We start from the raw sequence: 24,027 nt of genomic DNA, 5'->3' as shown, positions 1-24,027 counted from the left end.
CACCAACAGCAGCTGGGACCTTTGCGGGACCATCAACTGCAACAGCTCCAGGAACAGTCACAGCACCACCTGCCACGCAGCCTACAGACATTGCACCGACAAGGGCCCATACTTCCTCGGCTGGCACCCAGACCACCCCTGCTGCAGCCATAGACCCTGCAGCTTTTGCAGAGATGCAAAGGAACTTGGACCGTGTCCTATTAAAGATGACCAGACTGCAGCAGGAGGTGGCACAGGTCAACCGGCGTGTGTGTGCCATTAAAAATACCCTGAGGAGGGCCAACCTGTAGGCATCGACGCAGACATGATTCCCTCCCCTCCCTCCTCTTTCCTGGTTCTTAAACTTAGTGGGTTTAGGGGGCTTAGGGCCAGATGTATGAAAGCTATTTGCATTCGCAAACGGTGTGAATGCCAGTTTACGAATCCAAAAAGCCATTACAGAATGTATTAAAGGCATTCTGAAAGCAATTTTAAGGAATCGCTAAAATAGCGATTCCTTATAATTGCGACCCTGTTGAGAGAGTCGCAAATTGTTACTCTCTAAATAAGAAATCGCAAATAAGTATTCCTTATTTGCGATTTCTAAAGCACATGTAAGAAGCAATTCCTAAATGCGAATTGGGCCTTTAGGAATCGCTATTTACCACCAGGTTGAACCTGGTGGTAACCATGTGCAAATTTTTAAAATGCATTTTAAATGCATTTTAAAAATGTACATGTAAAGCACACATGCCCTTTTGGCATGTGTGCACCTTACATGTTGTAAAACATTATTTTGGGGTGCAGCAGAGGGGGCCTTAGGCCCCCAGCACCCTGGGGTTTTGCATTTCCGAAATTGCGATTTCCAGTTAAGAAATCGCAATTTAGGAAATGCAAACAAATTCGCAGATATGGGCCTACAGGCCCATAGGTGCAAATGGGGCTGGTATCGCAATTTGCGATTCGGTAATAGCATTTGCGATTTTTAAGAAATCGCTATTACGAACCGCAAATGTGATACATTGCATTTTGCGAATCAGAAATAGCGATTTCTTAAAAATCGCTATTTCTGATTGCAAAAGGCCTTCTTGGTACATCTGCCCCTTAGAGTTAGGTTAGTGTAGGCTGTTAGTTTAGTTAGTAGTTCTACAGTTTTTTTTTTATATGTGTGGGTGGCAATGTTGGGGTTTTGGTGTAAAAAAAAAAAATTACTAAAGAAAATTTACAAAAATATATATATTTGTTTAGTATAGGATAGTATGGCCCATATTTATACTTTTTTAGTGCCACATTTGCGCCGCTTTTTAATGCAAAATTGTACTTTATAAGTTTGCGCCACTTTTTCATCAACCGATGGGGTTGATGTTTAGATTGTTTCGTTAAATGTGATAAGTAAGTTTAGCTTAGGTTAGTTAGGGACAGTTGTGGGTAATGGGTAGTTAGAGAAGATTAGGTTAGGTAAGGTGTTTCCCCTAGTTTAAACTTCTGTTTTTACTGTTTAATACATATGTAGGTAACACTTTACAGTATGTGTCAAATGCTTGTAGATCAGGGCCTTTCTATGAGTGAACAGTGTCTCTTTTTTATTAGCTGTTGTGTCCCATGCTGCAACCATATCCCAACTGAGTTGTTACATTGGCAGATACCCCAAAGCTACTTGGCTAAGATTCACCCATTCATTGCACCCACCACTCACGGTTGCTATGGATCCCAAAGTGTGGTTATTTTGTGATGTATGTTTTCAATGTCACATACTGTGCTACCAGATTTGGTATTGGGGACACTGTGTTAAGTCTGCCTGCAGCCTGATGTCCAAGCAAATCCTTATAAGGTGAGTGGTAGTATGCTCTCTTGTAGTATAGTGTACATAACTCACACATATCATTTGTTACAATGTTCAGCATGATTACTTATTTGTCTGGAAAGTCATACACATCCCTTCATGCAGTTTGGTGTGTGTTAGGTTAAAACTGGGGCAAATGTCAAATACAAATGGTTTCACTTTCAGCAACAATTGAAGGCAGTATTTTCTGGCTTAGACATCCCTTGAGGATGCGTTATTCTGTCCAACACAGCATTATACTGTATAGTTTCTATTTCCCTCAGAATTTTACCCTCAGGAAGGGCAGATGATGGTACAATCCAAGCCACTGTGCATGGTTATCAGCCCACATTATTTCAGGGCAGATATATTGACAATCTATAATCATTGACAGGAGGCAAACATCACTGGTCTATCGCACTGTTAATGTGTCACATTACACAGAGACAAAGTGGTTGTGTAAGTGCTATTTATTTTAAAAGTGCTGTAGTGCTATATGTACATTGTCCATGATTGTGAGTCCATTATTGTGACATCTTCCATTGTGATCCTATACAAGTGCAAAAGGACATGTCATTGGACATGCTGGGGTGAAGTGTCAGACAGTGCAGAGGGACAGGATTTGCCAATGAATTAGTGAGAGACAATCAAAGGACAGGCTGACAAGATAAACAGTGGTTTGCAGAACAGTGCTTGAGTCCAGTTGTTGCAAGACTGGCATGTTACAAAGCACAGGACCTTGGTAATAGGTGGCCATGTGGCAGGGACTAGTGCTACCGGTGATCTGTTCCACATCTTCATCTTTATCTTCTGATGTGTGTGTAGTCTCCTCTGCCCTTGGTGATGGTGGTTGTGAAGGGGCAACACACACCTCAGTGTTTGAAGACGTGGACTCAGACATCCATGTAGCTGCTAACTGTGGGTGTCTTAAGGGCAGTACTGCAGCAAGGAGGATCTGCTGGTTCTTAAGAATAGCAGCCACATCACGGTGGTAGGCAGCCAGGTCAGCCCTGAGGGGTTCAATGTTGCATTCATGCACGCGTTGACATGATTGCTGTTGTAGGTGTTGGGTCAACTGTGTTACGGCTGTGCTGATTTCCTTCAACCTTTTTTCTACTTCCTGTAAGATAGTTGCCCACCCTTGCATAGCTGCTGCCTGTTCTTCAGTTGACATAATGCACGAACGCACCCCCTCTAGGCTGGCTGCCATATTTTCCATCCCCACCCACACCTCCTTGGCCAGCTCCCGCTGTTCTCCAACTACAGTTCTCTCAAAGCTGGAGACAGTGTCGTCAGAGTCCTCAGCTGTGTTGGAGCTGGCAGGTTGTACAATTGGTGTTGTGGGTGGGTCCTCTGTGATGGCTGCTAGTTCTGTGCTCCTCCTTGTGACTGAAGGAGGGGTCTGGAGGGTTCCAAGGACATCTTGGAGGGTCTGCTGGTTGATGTTTGTCAGCTCGTCATCCATGTCATCAGGGTAGTCCTGGAAAGGCATATCCGCAGGAGATCCATCGTCCTCTGCAATGAATTACGGTACAATAAGTGTGTCAGTGTTGTGGGCTTTGTAATGTGACATGCCTGCCTTCCGATTATTTTCACATTGTGATCCTGGTTCCTGTTCCGTGTTCCTGTCTTTCAGATTGGCATTCTCCCAGGACTATGCCCCATCTGCATGTCACATGTATTGTGGTCAGTTTGTGGACTTGTCATCATCATATCCTCTAGGTGTTGGTTCTGGCCAAAATGTAAATTGCCACCTTCTTGTCCTACACAACCCTCCATTTACTTCCATTCTCATGGTGAGGCCTTTCACTGGCTGTGGGTGCTCTGATGGCACTAGCACCACACTTAACAATCTGGACCTGCCCCAGTCTCTGATCTTTCACATCCACCTATATGTAGTTGAGATGTAGCATATACTATGTATAGCATTGTTATGGCACGATATGGATGTCAGCATTGGTAATGTGTACTGCTGATGTTGGGGAATGTGTGGTACATTAGATTGCACTGATAGTCGTAGCAGTGTCCTATTTCCTCCTCTGACTATGCTGGTGTATTTCTGTGAACAGTTACATGTGTCCTCCCCCTCAGTGCTGTTGTCTGAGCAGTATGACATTTGGGTTGTTGCATGGTGTCATTGGAGCTATAGTGACCCAGGCACAGGGTGGACCCTGACATATGCAGCATGGGTATGACATTAGTGCTGTGTAGCTCCTAATGTTAATGACAATGGGTGAAGTTTGTGGCAACTTTTGGCAATCACATTTGACAGGATTGGAACACTTGTCTTGATTTCAGGGGATTGATAACGTTGTCATCCGGAACCCTCTAATTTGGGTGTGTTTGATCCATGGGGACGTTACTGCCATTAGCTACTTGACTTGCACATACAGCAGAGGTGGCAGTGGCAACTGTTGTCAATGTTACATTCCTCTTGCAGGTATGGCCAGAGGTTGTTAATTGGGCCCTAGTTAATGTAGGGAGTATACAGGCTGACGTTTAACGCGGGCTAACCCCATTCCAACGCGCCAGCCGGGCGTCATATTTATGGAATGACGCTAGCCGGCGCTGCTGCCTGGTGAGCGTAAAAAAAAATGACGCGAACCGGGCAGCGCTGGTGTAGGGAATAATGGGGGTTGTGCGTCAAAAAATGGTGCAAGTCATTTTATGACGCACAACCACAATGGAAATGACTCCTGTCTTAGCAAAGACAGGAGTCATGCCCCACTGCCCAATGGCCATACCCAGGGGACTTCTTTCCCCTGGGCATGGCCATTGGGCACAGTGGCATGTAGGGGGGCCCAAGTTAGGCCCCCCTATGCCACTTAAAAATTAAAAAAAAAATACTTACCTCTACTTACCTGTACTTACCTGAGATGGGTCCCCCCATCCATGGGTGTCCTCCAGGGGTGGGCGAGGGTGGCAGGGGGTGTCCCTGGGGGCATGGGAGGGCACCTCTGGGCTCCTTCCGAGCCCACAGATCCCTTAACGCCTGCCCTGACCAGGCGTTAAAAAATGACGCAAATGCGGTTGCGCGTCATTTTTTAAGGCCAGCCCCCTCCCGTGCGTCATTTTTGCACGGGAGTTTAAATAAGGCGCAAAGGCCTTAGAGTCATTTTTACCGTGGAAACGCCTACCCTGCATCTCATTAACGCATTGTAGGTGTCCACGCAAAAAATTTACGCAAACTCCCAAAATTTTGACGCTAGACGGGTCTAGTGTCAAAGTATAAATATGGAGTTAGCTTTGCGTCGGATTTGCGTAAAAAAAAACGACGCAAATCCGGCGCAAACAGAGTAGAAATATGCCCCAAACTGTAGGAGAAAATAACTTCTCAAGAGCTCTTCTTGCATGCCCTCGCAATACACCACTGATTCCAGTTTTTCTGGAACTCGGGTTTTTCCGTATTTCCGATGTAATAGTACTAAGGCCTTTACTCTTTTGGGTGCGCATTTGGACCACCCCCGAGTTAGCTGTATATAAGGAGTCCTTACAAGACATCTTAGGCAGATGAAATGCACTTTCTATTCCCTGACTCAATCATGTTTCAAGGTGGATCCAGATTCTGGGACTTGGTGACTTCTGGACCCATCCCTATAATCTAGGGAGGGCTCAGAAGCAACACTTGAAATCAGTCTACTGGTCCTATGTTAGGAACAACCATGTGTTATGCATGTCATATGGTCGATTGACATCACAATTTCTTGATTTCAAATGGTATCCCCATTTTGAACCCTTCCTTGATTTAATCCCCGATTTAGTAAGTGAAAGTTTGTATGCTTGCCATTGAAGTCCCTTACCGGTAACTGGTGACCTGTTTTGACATCTGATCTATGCCCCAGTTGCAACTGTACCCCTGAAACTATAGTACATTTTATGTTTTTTTGCCTAGCTTATGGAATTGCTCGGTGAAAGTGGATTCGCACAGTTTGTAGGGTCATGGGCTTGAGACACTGTTAGGTTGCACAAAGGATGTTGATGAGTGATAGTTCTCCCCTTTTAATCTATGCGGTCAGCAAGTTTGTACTCATTTTTCCAAAAATAACAAATTTACTTGTCCTCAATTGATTATCGTTTTTTAAAGCTTTTTATCTATTTATTGCATACTAAGGTTTTATGATTTCTGTGACTTTTTTCTGATTGATGTTAAAAGTAATATGAGATATTGTAAGCTGCATTTAGGTTGTTGATGAGTGACAGTTTTTCCCTTTTCCCTTTTTATTCAGGCGGCTAGCTAGTCCCTTGCGACCGCATGCCATATACGTATTTTTGTTTTGTTCCTTATTCTTATGATATTATGTATACTAGTATTTTATTTGATGTAATTTTTCTTGCTTTGATGGTTAAATGTGACCGAATAAAGCTTGTGTTGATTGATTGAATGTACTTTTGTTTGCTACCTGAATCGCCATTGTCCCCTTTTCAAACACATGCCTGCTGCAGAGACAGGACATGACTTGCATGAAGTGGCGCAGATTACAATAATCAGCGTTTCCAGGCTGTGTGAGGAGTCTCAGGGGTGAGATGTGGCAAGGTGAAATGTATCATTAGAACTACTGATGAAGGGACACAGGCATGTTTTGAAATTTGAGTAGAGAGTGATGGAGGCTGGGAATGCACTTACAATACAGATAAGTGCCCAAAACCAAAATGTTCTTGGTATTACAATCCACTGAGAGAAAATCTGATTGGGACTGTGTAAAAACAATTAAGAAAAATCAGAGTGGTAGCATATCCAGCTTGGTACATTATGGGAAATGAAGTCTGTTTGTAATCATGAATGAATTGAAGGAGTAAAAACATATTTAAACACTTGTGGGCGTGTGTCCTGTAATTTCCGGCATCTGAAGAAGGCACTTCGCCGAAACGCGTCATGCTGGGGTGAGGAAGTGGAATCCAAGAATGCCCCTGGCTCTGTAGTGGAGCTGCTTGGTTTGGATATATATAACCATATATTCACTGAAAAAAACAATTTGCTACATGGACGTTATGGTTAGGTTTTGAATTTACTCATACAAAACTGTAGAAATTCTGCAGTTATAGTTAACCGAGCTAGCTATAACTTGCACCCTGTAATGCACTGCTTATGATCTATAATTAGGTATTTAAATATTTTTCTTAGTCATACTTAGATATTAACCTGTGATGTCTATGGAAAAAAAAGTGTTAGGAATCCTTTCATTAAGCTCTCTGCCACTATGAAATACAGCAACCCTGTACACTGGTGCAAATTGAATTGAAGCACAAATCTCCTTATAAAAGTGCTGTTCATACTGTTATATATTATATTCAGTATCACACAGTTCTGAAGTAGTACTGTAATACTGTTATTCCGCAGAGGCAGAGCGACAAAGCTCTGTGGTTTCTGTTCTGATCATGTGACCGGAATGAATTCACGGGTCAGAACTGCGGATTTGTGATCATTTTAAAAAAAAGATATGCACCCCATTCTTTCCCATATAAACAGACTGCTGAGCACATTTACAACTCACGAACATATTGTATTTATTTACAGCAGAACACAAAACTTATATTACAAGATTCGTGGATCCGCGACTCCAGTGCGGAACCGCAGAGCCGCTCGATGTGTGAAGAGTAATCTGGCATTTCATCGGTTCATTAGTTCCCAGAATGGCTAAAGGGAGTGCTCAACCATCACCTCGAGATTCTCAAGATATTCCTGAAAAATATGATTCTGAACAGATGCCTTCTTCATCTAGAATAGAGAGTGATGTATGGACATTTTTTACAACACCTAGTGGGGAAAAACATCAGTCCAAAAAATGTGAAAAACAATCTCTCATGTGGTATATCAAAGAAATACAGCCACAGAACATTGAATATGTGGAAGCATCTGTGCACAATCCATGAACAGACATATCAACGAATGATGAGAGAAAAAGAACTGACACATTTTGATGTAGAACCTGTTACATCGTCATCTAGCCAAGCTACTGCTCAAAATCTGCCATAATCTTGTGGTTGCAAAAGTTCAAAATGTCAACAATTTCTTTTTACAGGTCAAAAACCACTGCTAATTTTTTTCATAGTGTTTTTCTTCAACATAGCTGTTTTTGCACTCTGTTGTGCTTTCATAATGCAAAAGTATTGCATTTAATTTTTTCCCAAGTTTCCAATACATTTTTTGAAAACAAATAATTGAAGACATGTTCTATAAAAAAAACTACAAAAAAGGTCTTGTTAGAACCACCACTGAATCAAAAAGAGTTGTGATTTAGTCTTTATTACTCATCAGTATTTCCATACCTGTGTGAGTGCATATATACCTTTTCATTTCTTTTTATATAGTTGTTTATCAATTTCTGTCTGGGTGTCTCCATGTATCCAAAATTGTGTCCTTAGGTGTATTAGTGTATGTGATAATCTGATCCTGGGTATGTCAGTGTATATAATAGTGTCTACCTGTATGTTTGAATAGAAGCATTTCTATATAACTGTCTTTCTTAGTTTCTGCATTAGTGTCTGCCTGGGTCTCTCTGTGTATGCATTAGTGTGTATCTCGGTGTGTTAGTGTGTGTATTAATGTGCCTGTGGATTTATTAATCTATACATCAGTGTGCATCTGAGTGTGTCAGTATATGCAATCATATAGGCCTGGATGTATCAGTTCATGCATGATTTTGCATTTGGGTGTCTCAGTACATGCAGTAGTAACTGTATAGCCGTATTAGTGATTCCATAGGTTTGTGCATGGCTGTCTTAGTGTATGCATCAGTTTCTGCCTGTCTATGTCAGTATATGCATTTGTGTGTGCTAAAGTGTGTCACTGTATATGTTAGAATGTATCTGGATGTATCAGTGTGTACATCAGTGTCCATGTGGGTTTGTAAGTGTATGCAATAGTATGCATTAGGGTGTTTCACTGTATGAATGAAAGTGTACCTCGGTGTTTAAGTGTTTGTCTGAGTGGGTCATTAGTGAATAACAGTGTACTGGGGTATGACAGTTTATAGATTATTGTGTACCTTTGTGTTGTAATATATGTGTAAGAGTGGCCCCCCCCAGGTGTGTTATTCTGAATGCTATGAAGTGTATGTCAGTGTCTTACTGTATACATACGTGTCTGGCTGGGTGTGTTAGTATATGCATCAGTGTGCACTTGGAAGTGTCAGTGTAGAAATGACAGTCTACCTTGGTGTGTTAGTATATGCACCAGTGTCTCTCTGGGTGCCTCTCTTTCTGCATGGGAGTGTACCTGGCTATGTTAGTGTATGGATCATTGTGTGCCTGTGTGTATTGGTGTATGTATAAGAGTTTCCCTTGGTGTGTCATTGGGTGATGGACAGTCTATGTGGGTATGTTAGTGTATGCATCAGTATGTACCTGGGTATGTCAGTGTACAAATGACAGTCAACCTAGCTTGTTAGTATATGCATAACTATTTGCCTGGGTGTATCAGTATGTGCATGAAGGTGCATCTGGGTGTGTTAGTCTACAGATCACTGTGTATCTGTGTGTATCATTCTATGCAGAAAAGTATCCCTGGGTGGCTTAGTGCATTCATGACAGTGCACCTGTGTGTCTAGATGAATGCATCAGTGTGTGACTAGATGTTTGAGACTCTATTCCTGTGTATCCTTCAATATTTCTCTCTATGTAAAAGTCTTTGTCAATGTTTCTAAGGTTAAACTTCAGTGTTTTGTGAGTTTCTTAGTATATACAGATACATAAATACACCTGTATTTACATTAGTGTATTCCTCTATTATTATCATTACCTATCTGTAGCTGCATATATTTATGGACAGACACAGAGGTACTTGCTTACCTTCATCACTACTGTAACCTCAACTTTTTACATGTATAGAAATACCCAGTTCATAAATATAGCTTAAACTTTGATTGCATTAAGTTATCCATTCAAAGTTTTCAATCTATAATAAAAAATAATGTATCAAATTTTAACACATGACAAATTTTTAGCACTATATACAAGTTTACAAATATGATTTAAACATGTTAAATTTCCTAATCCACTGTTCTCCATTATGTGCATATAGATACTCATCCTTGAACAGTGGGGGAGAAATAGTCATAAAGACTTTTTTTTAAAACCATAACTTCATAGCAAGTTATTTCAAATTAACATTACTATGTGCAATCCTCACTACCAATATTAACCAAACTTTGCCACCTATAGTTCTCAAATTATATAAAGAATATTACAGATTTTAGTGCAATTAATGTGTATGAATCACACTACTAGTTTAAAAAGTGTCTGTAAATATCACTCTTGGTAGGCCGCATGATATCAGGAACTCCACTCATCCGTTAAGAGGACTATAGTATGTCATCACTTTTTTTTCTCTTCTGTAGATGTATATTGCAGTTAACCAATTGTACTATACATTTTCAGGTTAGTAGTGTTAGACTTGACATCCTTGGCGTGGTCTCCCCTAACTTTTTGCCTCTGTTTCCCAGGTTATTGATGTGTGCTGGGCTCTGTTTTTGCTGTTTTTGTTACTCTGGACACATTACCACTGCTATCCACTGCTAAAGTGCAAGTGATCCTATCAAAAATATTTGTGTAATTGACTATCCATGATTGACATATTTGATTTACTAGTAACTCCCTAGTACAGTATACCAGAGGTACCCAGGGCCTATCAATCAAATGATCCTTGTGGGCCTGCAGCACTGGTTGTGCCACCCACATAAGTAGCCCTTTAAACGTGGCTCAGACCTGCCACTGCAGTGTCTGTGTGTGCAGTTTTAAACTGCCAATTTGACTTGGCAAGTGTACCCCCTTGCCAGGCCTAAAACTTCCCTTTTTATACATGTAAGGCACCCATAAGGTAGGCCCTAGGTAGCCCCATGGGCAGGGTGCAGTGTCTGTAAAAGGTGGGACATGTACTTATGTGTTTTCCATGTCCTGACAGTGAAATACTTCCAAATTCATTTTTCACTGTTACAAGGCCTAGCTCTATCATAGGTTAACATGGGGGTTAACATGGGGGCTGCCTTTAAATATGATTAAAGCATAGATTCCGTTTGGGAGCAGATAAACATGTGGAGTTTAGGGTCTCTGACTCCCAATTTAAAAATACATATTTTAGTAAAGTTTGTTTTTAGATTATGTGCTTGAAAATCCCACTTTCAGAAGTAGGCATCTTCTTGCTTAAACCATTCTGTGACTGCGTGTTTTGTGGATTCCCTGTCTGGGTCAGTTTGACAGTTGGGCTGCTTGCACCTCTCTCTAGACAGTAACACAAAGGGGGAAGCCAGGTGTAGATGCATATTCGGCTGAGGCATTGGTGCTAGAGGGGAAGGGAGGTATGAGGATTCACACCTAGCTGGGATGTGTCTGCCCTCTCACAATGCATTTGCCAACCTTCTGGTGTGTTGCTGGGGCCTGCCTTGACAAGGAAGGTTTTCACAGACACTCGAGACTTTACTTTGAAGTAAAGCAATGGGTCCAAGAAGAGCACCCCAAGCCCCAGACTTTAGATTACGTCAAGGATTCAAGAGGAACCTCTGCCTGGAGAATAGCTAAAGCGCTGAGGAGAAGTGCTGCCCTGGCCTGTGACTGGGCTAGGCTAACCTGCAGTTGCTGCTTATGCCTGTGCAAGGGGACAGGGACTGGACTTTGTTGCATTCCTGCTTGAGAAGTGACTCCGAGGGCTTGGAGTAGAGCTTGCCTCCTGTTTTGAAGCCTCAGGGAAAGCAAAGGCTTCACCAACCAGACATGAGTCTATTTGTTGTGGCTCTAGCTTGCCAAAGGGTGCCATGCAGTTCCTGGACCCCTGGAAGTGAGTTCCTGGAGAAAAAACAGTCTAGCGATATTGGATGATGCCGTGCAACTTCATAAAGGATGCCGCTGCCCGGAACTGGGAAGCTGCTTGCCCGAGGCCTTGGGCATCGCTGATTGGAAACCCGACGACTCTGTGAGCTGACACAGCAACCCCGGAACTGTGACACCACCAGCCCCGAGGCCATGGACCTCGTAAAAATCTGACTACCCTGTAGGCCTCGCGTTGCTGTAATCACTGATCCTGCCCAACTTTGCTGACACCAAAGTGTTGTAAGTCTAACGTTCTTGGCGACCCAATGTCATCCCGACCCCGTGAGGTCACCCTGAAGCATCGTACATCCGCCAGACTTCACATCTGCTGGAACCAAGGGACGACTTCGCATCTGATGCTGTCTCACCTCCACTGCCCTGTAGAGAGGATCCGACGCTGCTGTGCGACGCCGCAATCTTCCTGCCCCGTGGCACAGGAACCGATGCTGCATCGGATCCAGCGAAGCTGCTCTTCCCAACTCCTTGCATCGGCCTGTTTTCTAATTTTTCTGAAGGTACTGTAACTGGGGGTTGACCTACTCCATGAACAGCACCATTGGCATCACACTGTAGGAAAAAACGTCATTCCTACGCCGTGTTTTACCAACTTGCAGTGTTTTCACCTCAAATCACTGTTTTCTTGCTCTGAAGTGCTAAATTCATATTTTTAACTTTATATTGTGGATTTTTATTGTATTTGGTCTTGTTTAGTCAGATAACATTCTTAGGGCCATATTTATACTTTTTGACGCTCAACTGCGGCAACACAGTTGTGCGTCAAAATTTTTACCGCCGGCTAACACCATTCCAACGCACCATGCAGGCGTCTTATTTATGGAATGACGTTAGCCGGCTCTGCGGACTGGTCTGTCTAAAAAAAAAAGACTCACACCAAGCAGCGCTGGCGTATGGGAAAATGGGGGTTGTGCGTCCAAAAATGGTGCAAGTCAGGTCTGAGGCAAAAATCAGGCCTCAAACCGGACTTGCGCCATTTTTTTGACACACATAACCCATTGACATGACTCCTGTCTTAGCCGAGACAGGAGTCATGCCCCCTTGCCCAATGGCTATGCCCAGGGGACTTCTATCCCCTGGGCATGGTCATTAGGCATAGTGGCATGTAGGGGGGCCCAAAATAGGCCCCCCTATGCCACTTTAGAAAAAGGGTAAAAAATACTTACCTGAACTTACCTTTACTTCCCTGGGATGGGTCCGCCCATCCATGGGTGGGTGAGGGTGTCAGGGGGTGTGCCTGGGGGCAGAAGAGGGCACCTCTGGGCTCCTTCCGAGCCCACAGATCCCTTAACCCCTGCCCTGACCCTTGCGTTAAAAAATGGCGCACAATAGGCTGTGTGCCGTTTTTTATGGCCCACCCCCTCCTGTGCGTCAAAATGACGCTGGGGTATAAATAAGGCGCACAGGCCTTAAAGTAATTTTTTGGCAGGGAACGCCTACCTTACATATCATTAACGCAAGGCAGTTTCCCCCTTCCAAAAAAAGACGCACATGGTGGAATTTTGACGTCCGCGGGGTCGGGCGTCAAAGTATAAATATGGGGCAGGGTTTGCGCCAAATGTGCGTGAAAATGTTTGACGCACATTCGGCAAAAACAGAGTATAAATATGCCTCTTAATATTTTTCTAAACCTGTGTTGTGTCATTTTGTAGTGGTTCACTGTATTACCGTGTGTGTTTATACAAATACTTAACACATTGTCTCTGAAGTTAAGCCTACCTGCTTGTGACCAAGCTACCAAGAGGGTAAGCAGGGCTTAACTGACCATGATTTTCCTTTACCATGACTAGAGTGAGGGTCCTTGTTTGGACAGGGGGTAACCTGACTGCCAACCAAAGACCCCATTTCTAACATTGGTGATTAGCGGTGAGGATTTGAACTTGTATTTGTACTTGACATACAGTGATTAATTGCACACAACTGTTTTCAGTGCATACCAGTACTTGACCATGTACAGCTCTATTTTTGGACTTTTTCCTAATTCTATATTTTGGTGATCCTTGATTGACTTTTCTTTGAACTTCATTGGGAACTCTGTTTTGCCTTTGGAACTTTGAACTTTCTGCTAACTCCTAATCATGTCTCAATCTGGGGATGCATCAGTTGGAGCTGCTTTTTACCTAGGGAAACTGGAGAGCTATACAGTGGCTCAATTGAAGCAATTCTGTAAAAATCTGGCCTGTCCCATTAAGGGCTCCACCAAGAAGAAGGAGCTCCAAAAGTTGCTGATGGCCTGGTGGGCAGCCAAGGAAGCTGAAGGGCACATAGAGGAGGAGGAGGATAAGGAAGAGAAAGAACAATCCGTTCACAGTGGTATTGTGGGTGGGCCTGTTATGTCCAGGCAGAGAGTCTCCAGGGCAGGTAGCAGTGTCTCATCTAAGAGTCTGACTCCTAAAGAGTTGGAGGACAGACAGGCAGAGAGCTCACCAGTTGGTGTTAGAAAGGTTTAGGATGGAAGAGAGGAGGATGTCCATCGAGGAGAAGAAGTTAGTGATGGCTCATGAGCTCAGCTTGAGGCAGCTGGATCAGGAAAGCCAATCTAGTAGAGATTGTGGCAGCAACAGCACAGTGCAGCCTGAGGAAAAGGATGCACATTCCAAAAGACCTAGGCCCATATTTAGACTTTTTGATACAAAACTGCGCCGAAGCAGTTTTGCGTCAAAAATATTACCGCCGGCCATTTCTTAGCGCCATGCGGGTGTCAAATTTATACTTTGACGCACGGTGGTGCAAACCACAGGTGTGAGTCATTTATTTTTTACTCAAACCACTGCGTCACGTCGTAAAGGAAAACGACGTTAAAGCGGCGGAAATGACTGTGAGCCGGTTTACGACACCGCAAACCGGATATGCAGCGTTTTTTGACGCAATAGCATAAAAAATCGCTGCACACACAGCAATTTGTGCAGAGGAGAGCCAAAATGGATCCCAGATGCTTGCACAGACCAGGAACCAGCCAGGAGGACCCACACAAGACTCAGGACAGGGAGAAGAAGAAAAGAAAGTGTTGCTTCAGTGCAGAGGAACAGGAAATTCTGATGAAAGAGGTGACGGAACACCAGCATCAACTGTTTGTCACCTCAAAGTTGCCAATCAGTAGCAGAGAGGCAATATGGCAACAAATTGTTGACAAGATCAACAGTGTGTCAGAAGTACGCAGAACAGTCATCGAGTGCAAGAAACGCTGGCATGACTGCAAGCGCAGGACCAAGGAAAAGATGGTCAGGAACAGGAAGGCAGCACTGCAGACTGGAGGTGGGACTGCAGCTCCACAGGAGCCCCTGGACCACATGGAGGAGATGGTCGCAGCCGTCATCCCTGAGGAGCTCGTCACAGGGATTCAAGGACAGGACAGCGCAGACTACCAGGAGACAACGCACATGCAGGGTAAGTCGCATGGGGAATTAAAATGCACTAATGTTAACTGCAACCAGGGGGGTGGACATACCTACTACACAATGCATGTAAGTCATGATATTCAGGGAGTGGAATGGGTAAAGGGGGACGGCACGTGAGCATGGCCCGTACTGAGGAAACCTGGGGCACACGACTACACAACACCAACAACCTTTGCATGGGGGTATGCTGCCATGCCAAGGATGTTTGCAAAGATAAAGCCAGGCCAGGAGGGCAGGGTACAACATAAGACTGGCAGCCCGTCAGACGTCAGCCAGCATACTCCCTACATTAACTAGGGTCCAATTAACAACCTCTGGCCATACCTGCAAGTGGAATGTAACATTGACAACAGTTGCCACTACCACCTCTGCTGTGTGTGCAGGTCAAGTAGCTAATGGCAGTAACGTCCCCATGGATCAAACGCCCCCAAATTAGAGGGTTCAGGATGACAACGTCATCAATCCTCTGAAATCAATACAAATGTTCCAATCCTGTCAAATGTGATTGCCAAATGTTGCCACAAACTTCACCCATTGTCATTAACATTAGGAAGTACATAGCACTAATGTCATACCCATGCTGCATATGTCAGGTTCCACCCTGTGCCTTGGTCACTATAGCTCCAATTACACCATGCAACAACCTAAATGTCATACTGCTCAGACAACAGCATTGAGGGGGAAGACACATGTAACTGTTCACAGAAATACACCAGCACAGTCAGAGGAGGAAATAGGACACTATTACGACTATCAGTGCAATCCAATGCTCCACATTCCCCAACTTCATCAGTACACATTACCAATGCTGACATCCATATCGTGCCATAACAATGCTATACGTAGTATATGCTACATCTCAACTACATATAGGTAGATGTGAAAGATCAGACAATGGGGTATGTCCAGATTGATAAGTATGGTGCTAGTGCCATCAGAGCACCCACAGCCAGTGAAAGGCCTGACCATGAGAATGGAAGTAGACTGAGGGTTGAGTAGGACAAGAAGGTGGCAATTCACAAATTGGCCAGAACCAACACCTAGAGGATATGATGCTGACAAGTCCACAAACTGACCACAATACATGTGACATGCAGGTGGGACATAGGCCTGGGAGAATGCAAATCTGAAAGACAGGAACAATGAATAGGAATCAAGATTACAATGTGAAAATAATCGGAAGGCAGGCATGTCACATTACAAAGCCCACAACACTGACACACTAATTGTACCATATCTCATTGTAGAGGACGATGGATCTCCTGTGGATATGCCTGTCCAGGACTACCCTGATGACATGGATGACGAGCTGACAAACATCAGCCAGCAGACCCTCCAAGAGGTCCTTGGAACTCTCCAAACCCTATTTTCAGTCACAAGGAGGAGCACAGAACTTGCAGCCATCACAGAGGACCCACCCACAACACCAATTGTACAACCTGTCAGCTCCAACACAGCTGAGGACTCTGACAACACTGGCACCAGCTTTGAGCAAACTGTAGTTGGAGTACAGTGGGAGCTGGCCTAGGAGTTGCAGGTGGGGATGCAAACTATGGCAGCCAGCCTAGAGGAGGTGCGTTCGTGCATGATGTCAACTGAAGAACAGGCAGCAGCTATGTAAGGGCGAACAACAATCTTGCAGGAAGTAGAAAAAAGGTTGAAGGAAATCAGCACAGCCGTAATACAGTTGACCCAACACCTACAACAGCAATCCTGTCAACGCGTGCATTAATGCAACATTGAACCCCTCAGTGCCGACCTGGCTGCATACCACCGTAATGTGGATGCCATTCTTAAGAACCAGAAGATTCTCCTTGCTGCAGTACTGCCCTTAGGACCCCCACAGTTAGCAGCTACCGGGATGTCTGAGTCCACGTCTTCAAACACTGAGGTGTGTGTTGCCCCTTCACATACACCACCACCAAGGGCAAAGGAGACTACACACACATCACAAGATGAAGACGTGGAACAGATCACCTGCACACGTAAGAATACCCGGTAGCACTAGTCTCTGCCACATGGCCACCTATTACCAGGGTCCTTTGCTTTGTGACATGCAGGTCTTGCAGCAACTGTACTCAAGCACTGTTCTGCAAACGTTTATCTTGTCAACCTGCCCTGTGATTGTCTCTCACTAACTCATTGGCAAATCCTGTCCCTCTGCATTGTCGGACACTTCACCCCACCATGTCCAATGACATGTCCTTTTGCACTTTTGTAGGATCACAATGGAAGATGTCACAATAATGGACTCACAGTCATGGACAATATACATATAGCACTACAGCACTTTTAAAATAAATAGCACTTACACAACCACTTTGTCTCTGTGTAATGTGACACATCAACTGTGTGGTAGATCAGTGATAATTGCCTCCTGTCAATGATTATAGATTGTCAATACAACTGCCCTGAAATAATGTGGGCAGATAACTATGTACAGTGGCCTGGATTGTACCATCATCTGCCCTTCCTGAGGGTTAATTCTGAGGGAAATAAAAACTATACAGTATAATGCTGTGTTGGACAGAATAACGCTTCCTCAGGGGATGTCGAAGCCAGAAAATACTGCCTTCAATTGTTGCTGAAAGTGAAAACATTCGTATATGACAGTTGCCCCAATTTTAACCTAGCACACACCAAACTGCATGAAGGGATGTGTATGAGTTTCCATACAAATAAGTAACCATGCTGCACATTGTAACAAATGATATGTGTGAGTTATGTACACTACACTAAAAGAGAGCATACTACCACTCACCTTATAAGGATTTCTTGGACATCAGACTGCAGGCAGACTTAACACAGTGTCCCCAGTACCAAATCTGGTAGCACAGTATGTGACATTTAAAACATACATCACAAAATAACCACACTTTGGGATCCATAGCAACCGTGAGTGGTGGGTGCAATGAATGGCTGAATTTTAGCTATGTAGCTTTGGGGTAGCTGCCAATGTAACAGCTCAGTTGGGATATGGTTGCAGCATGGGACACAAAAGCTAATACAAAAGAGACACTGTTCACTCATGACAAGGCCATGATCTATAAGCATTTGAAACATACTGTAAAGGGTTACCTACATATTTATTAAAGAGTAAAAACAGAAGTTAAAACTAGTTGAAACACCTTACCTAACCTAATCTACTCTAACTACACATTACCCACAACTGTCCCTAACTAACCTAAGCTAAACTTACTTATCACATTTAACGAAGCAATCTAAACATCAACCCCCGCCTCCCTTATTAGAAGGAACACATGGAGGACAACAGATACTAACCTAAACACATACTATCCTATACTAAACAAATATATTTTTTTTTGTAAATTTTCTTAATTTGTTTTGTTGATATTTTTTATTTATTTTTAAACACCAAAAGCCCAACATTTCCCCCCCCACCCACCCACCACACACATAATAAAAAACTGTAGAAATATTCCGAAACCCCCACCCCACACCCACTACTACTAACTAAACTAACAGCCTATACTAACCTAACACTAAGCCCCCAAAAAACCCACTAAGTTTAAGAACCAGGAAAGAGGAGGAAGGGGAGGGAATCAAGTCCGTGTTGGTGCCTACAGGTTGGCCCTGCTCTTTTTAATGGCACGCACCCGCCGGTTGACCTGTGCCACCTCCTGCTGCAGTCTGGTCATCTTTCATAGGACACGGTCCAAGTTCCTTTGCATCTCTGCAAAAGCTGCAGGGTATATGGCTGCAGCAGGGGTGGTCTGGGTGCCAGCTGAGGAAGTATGGGCCCTTGTCGGTGCAATGTCTGTAGGCTGCGGGTCAGGTGGTGCTGTGACTGCTCCTGGAGCTGTTGCAGTTGATGGTCCCGCAAAGGTCCCAGCTGCTATTGGTGCCACCTGGGTGGTAGTGGTGGTGCTGGTGGTGGTGGCTGTGGTAGACATGGAAGCTCCCCCTTGTGCAAATACCCTCCACGCTCCGGAGGCTCTTTCATGGCGATATCTTCTTTACATGTTGCGGTACCCAGACTCAACATCAAGAATGTGACGGTATTGCATTTCCCGGCGTTGAAACTCCCGAATCTGGATGGGAGTCATATTTGCAGCTGTTAAGACAAATAGAAAACCAAACACTAGGTACTGCATTGTGTGAAATGGTTCAGGAAGTAAATCAGACATTACATCTAATGTATCTGTAACAGCCCATATAATCATACAGATCACTGACAGTCCCTGAGGAAGTACATGGCAAGCCACCCTACAAATGTCCTATCATCAAATAACACATCTAAACCCTACAAGATGGGTAACAACTGTAATGATTTTGGCATCATAGTTCTACCAGGTGTCAGGTAAAAATAATTCTGCATATCCTCCACCACTGCCAGGCCAACACATTTCTATGTCCTGGATGGCAATCTAGGGCCACAAGATCTGTGAGTTGTAAATGGACTTGCCAGTATAGAAAGTATGTGCTAATCATGAGTGGGTACCCTAGGTTTGGACAAGTGATTTACTGATTTACATGTCTGTGTACCAAACTTGGATCATCAGTCCTAAGTACACTATTCCCAACTCTACACCTATGTCTGAGGGGGGGTGGACAATCAACTAATAATTTCTAACAACAAGGACACCCAGGAAGCTTTGAAAAGCTGTACATGGCTTTGGCCAGCACACCACAGGTAAGGAGGAACTCCAAATAGGGTACACCCAAACCTTGGACAATCCCATCAACACTTATCTTTGGAAATGCATACCTTTGTCCACATCAGTTGCTACCAGTAAGCCATGACTTACAACAAACAGATAGATGCAAGCACACCTTTGGCCATGAGCTGCATGCACACCTAGGCCATTGTTCTCAAGTGCCTCATACTCGTAGCACTCCATGTGGAGCTACATGCTGCTAGTAAGTTTAACATACAGTCAAACGTGTTCATTAGAGAATAGGGAAGCTGAAGTCTGTGGCTAAGACTTTGGCATCCCTATTCTGGGAGAATCAGGGTCTGACTGGCTGACTAATTGACTAATATGGTCCACTGCCACTTTTTCAGATTCAAGTTTCATCCACATGACTCATCCCTATTCATATTGCTGTGCCTACAGGTCTGACCAAGAATCCCAAATATGACAATACGATAATGATTGGCCAACTCAAACATGGTGATAAAATGATATTCCTCTCATGGAACAAAACAAATGATTGACCAGTGCATCACACCTTGCTATGTGTCCAACACACAGGAGTCAATCACACATCATCAGCAAACACAACACATAACAGAAATATCAACACTTACTGGAGATGTCTGGGTCCGCAAATCGAGCCACCTCTCCTATAGTGTAGGGTGTCGGTCCACCTGTAAGGCATGGAAGGGAGAAATGTGCTTAATGTCTGTGCACGGTACAACAATTCTAAATACAAATACTATGTGTAATATGAACTCAGAAAGTAAAGCCTCTCAGACATGATGATACTGCATCCTACATACCACTGCAAACATGTACAGACCCGGGACTCCAGTGAGTGATACACACATATCTGCACACATGCAGCCGCCCTAACTATCATGTGGTGGCAAACATGCTCCTTCCTTAGTGAGCAAACCAAATCATGGAGTGTATTCCTCTCATCATTTGTATCCATGAGAGACATCCAAAGCCACTTTCTGTGAGGACTGCAAAACCAGTCACCCAGGCATTGTGACTAAGACCAATTTTAGACACACAGGTACAATGTACAGAGGTCCAGGGACAGTTGTTACCCCTTAAATTGAATCATTTTCTTCAACTGATGTGCCACAGCTATGGTGAGTTGCACCAACCATAGAGATATGAACCCATGTGCCTACCTTTTGCCAGCCATCCCTAATTGAAATGTGGCACTACAAACTCCAAATATCAGTCTAAGATGTTAGCTGAGCGCAGCTATAACTTGTTACGTATGTGTCCAAATCCAGTTCAGACAAGTATCTGAAAACAATGGAGGGACACAATATTTCTGAAAATGTTCTGGATTTCCATGATCTGTCTCCTGACCTACTCACCGACCACACATGAAACATATGTTTGTGCCACATTGCCATCATCAATTAACGTGAAGGCTGCACTCATTTTCAGGCTCCTGTTGTGTTTATAAAGTTAGTGTAGCTTTTGCATCAACAAATGATGGTAATGTGTCTGAAATTTCTACACCTCACAGGCAACTGTGGCCCATATCTAAAAATATTTTGCACCACATTTGTGTTGCTGATTGGCACAAATGCGGCGCAAACTTACTAAATACAATTATATTTTGTAAGTTTGCGCCGCTCTTGCTTCAAAACAGGTCGCAATTGCAATCGTGGTGTATTGTATATCCTCTGCAGATGGTGCAACACCTTTGCCCAACCGGAGCTTCAGCGCCTCTGTGTGATAACCTTGGATCCCACAATCACCTGCCTCAATCATCAGGGGTAAGAAATGGCACACCAGGCAAATGAACCCACCCAGCTCCTCCTCCCCCATACTGCCAAGACAAGGCCTACCCAACATTATATAAAAAAAATAAAAATGGGATAAATGGGAAAAAAGGAGAAAAGAGAGAAAGTAGGACAGGAAAAATTAAAAAAACAACAAACACAGCCCAACTATACCCAAACTATCAATACCCACAACAGACTCCCAACACAACAAAGACAAATGTTGACAACAAAAATGACCACAAAAACACTCAGACAGGATACCACACACAGTTATGAAACACAAAATGACAATTTAAAGACCACACTGGAGACAAAATCACAAAATGCACAGAGAGACAATTCTAGACACAGCCACACAGTCAGGAAATAGTACAGACTGCAAAGTGAAAGTACACCCATTGTACCAATTCTGTAAACAGGATATCCTATTACATCACTTCCTGCCTCAAATGCGGTGGGTTTTTATTGTTATGTGTCAAAATATTATGACGCTTACAGTCTGCACGTAATTTTTTTTACGCACATGAGTAGAACTAACCCCGCATCCATATGGTTCAAAAATGTTTCCAACTTAACCAATTTCCAGGGGGACAGTGTGGGAAATACCGCTCAGGGCCAATGAATGTTTCAGGGCATTGTGTGTCATATTTCTAAGCATAAGCATCATTTTTAGATGCATGTGTGTCATTTTTTGATGCGTAAGTGTCAAATTTCTGACATAAACTGGGTTTGGGTCATTTTTCCATTTTAATGGTACATGACAGTTGTGACAATACAGAGATAGTCTGATTCACCCACTTTGGGCATTACGGTGTATGTGCACATGTGACAGATCATACTACTGCGGACCATGATTCGCTACTTGATGTACAGGATTTTCACTCGTCACTGACGCAATAGATGGCCAAACGTGCGGGCTACAAATATGTATTACCCAATTTGGGCATGTTTGGCATCAAGAGAGGATAGCAAGTACAATAACTCAATGCCTATGGGTCAATGTGAGTGACTTGGCTACTACTATTGTTGTTGACCCACTGTGTGACCATCACAAGATCATTGCCTCTGTGCTGATTAATCTCACAGCCATTCACCACACACGCCCCATCAATATGTTGGGAGCAAGGTGAATCAGCGTGTGGACTGTCAGGGTCCTAACAGGTGTAGACATTTCATGCACATTATCTGACGTTGTTGGTTCTGCTGGAGGCACCATACCCAATCCCTGCATACAGCCATGGTACACTGTCACAATTTGTCACTCATGCATACCTGAGACACACACAAGGGGTAGGCCATGATTCGGGTATTTGGAGACAAGTTCCCACCCGTGGTACGATAAATAAACTGATTATGCTATACAATGTATTTGAGTATGCATTGTAAACCCACCTGACACAATACCCCAGAAGGAATATGAGGGTTGGGAAAGCAACTATGATACAAATGTAGCCACAAGGACCCTTTAGGCTAACGCAAAGACAGGAGCCAGTCAGGCTAACAGGATGCAGGGTCAATCAGGATCCAGACAGTTCACAAGGTAAATACACAGTGGTCAGACTGGTCAAAGGAGAAACAAGACAGTTGAAATGGAATACTGTAATTGTCATGTGTTTTGGAAGGTAAGACATTAACCGAAGGGATGTGTTACACAGCTGAGTTAAACAGCAAGGCATACCAGTGTTATAGATAAAATGGCAGCTTCTATGCTGTTCCAAGCATCAGCAAGGGCAGTGCATGTTCAAATGGCTGGTCTCTATGGAGGTGCTCACAGGTGTGTGCAGCATCAGTCTCTGTATGTGAGATTAAAGTTCAAAGGGCCAACAGTACCTTTCACATGGGAATCACTGTACACGTGCTAACAGGTCTTAGAAACTACAAGCCAGTGCATTATTTAACGTGAATTCCATGCAGACAGAAGTACAATGACTATGGCATACCATACTAAAGGGGGAAGCACACTGGATTACATTGTGAGTCTGGGAGTGTGTAGAGGAGGGGTTATCTGGGTATACATATTACCATTCCAGGGACCTCTGAAGATGGGTGGGGTGAGACCGGGAACATGGGTGTGTCAGGACTTAGGACATGGGCTGACATGTGCAGGGGATGTCATGTGAGCAATGCTTGTCACGCCTGGGGCACTTGTGCTATGACTTTGCTGCTTATATGGAAATCTAGTCACACATAGTCCTTGCCAAGATAGGTGATGTAACAGGTACTGCTGTCAAGGGTCTGGTCATACATTCCTGTTACTAATGCAATAGCACATCCACTGTCTCATGTATGATAATTTTGTCTTTCCAGTTTTGACTGATGGTTTCTTAGTTGTGTGCCATATGCTGAAATGAACCTTGTTGCCCACATGTATGTATGAAATAGGTGTGGTCCTCTGCTATTGCCCTTCAAATGTGACATGTACAGGATATATGTCATTTACAGTGTGAGTGAACGTGGCTGTACATTCATACGTATCTAACTAGTTTAGCAATGTTCTGTGTCCTAATCAGTATTTCAGCAATGCTCCATGAGGCTACACTCGGAAGCTGAAAGTTAGAGATAATGTTATGCAAAAA

Source organism: Pleurodeles waltl, chromosome 5 (assembly GCF_031143425.1).
Source record: "Pleurodeles waltl isolate 20211129_DDA chromosome 5, aPleWal1.hap1.20221129, whole genome shotgun sequence".
Classification (NCBI taxonomy): Eukaryota; Metazoa; Chordata; class Amphibia; order Caudata; family Salamandridae; genus Pleurodeles; species Pleurodeles waltl.
Note: the sequence above shows the minus strand (reverse complement) of the source record.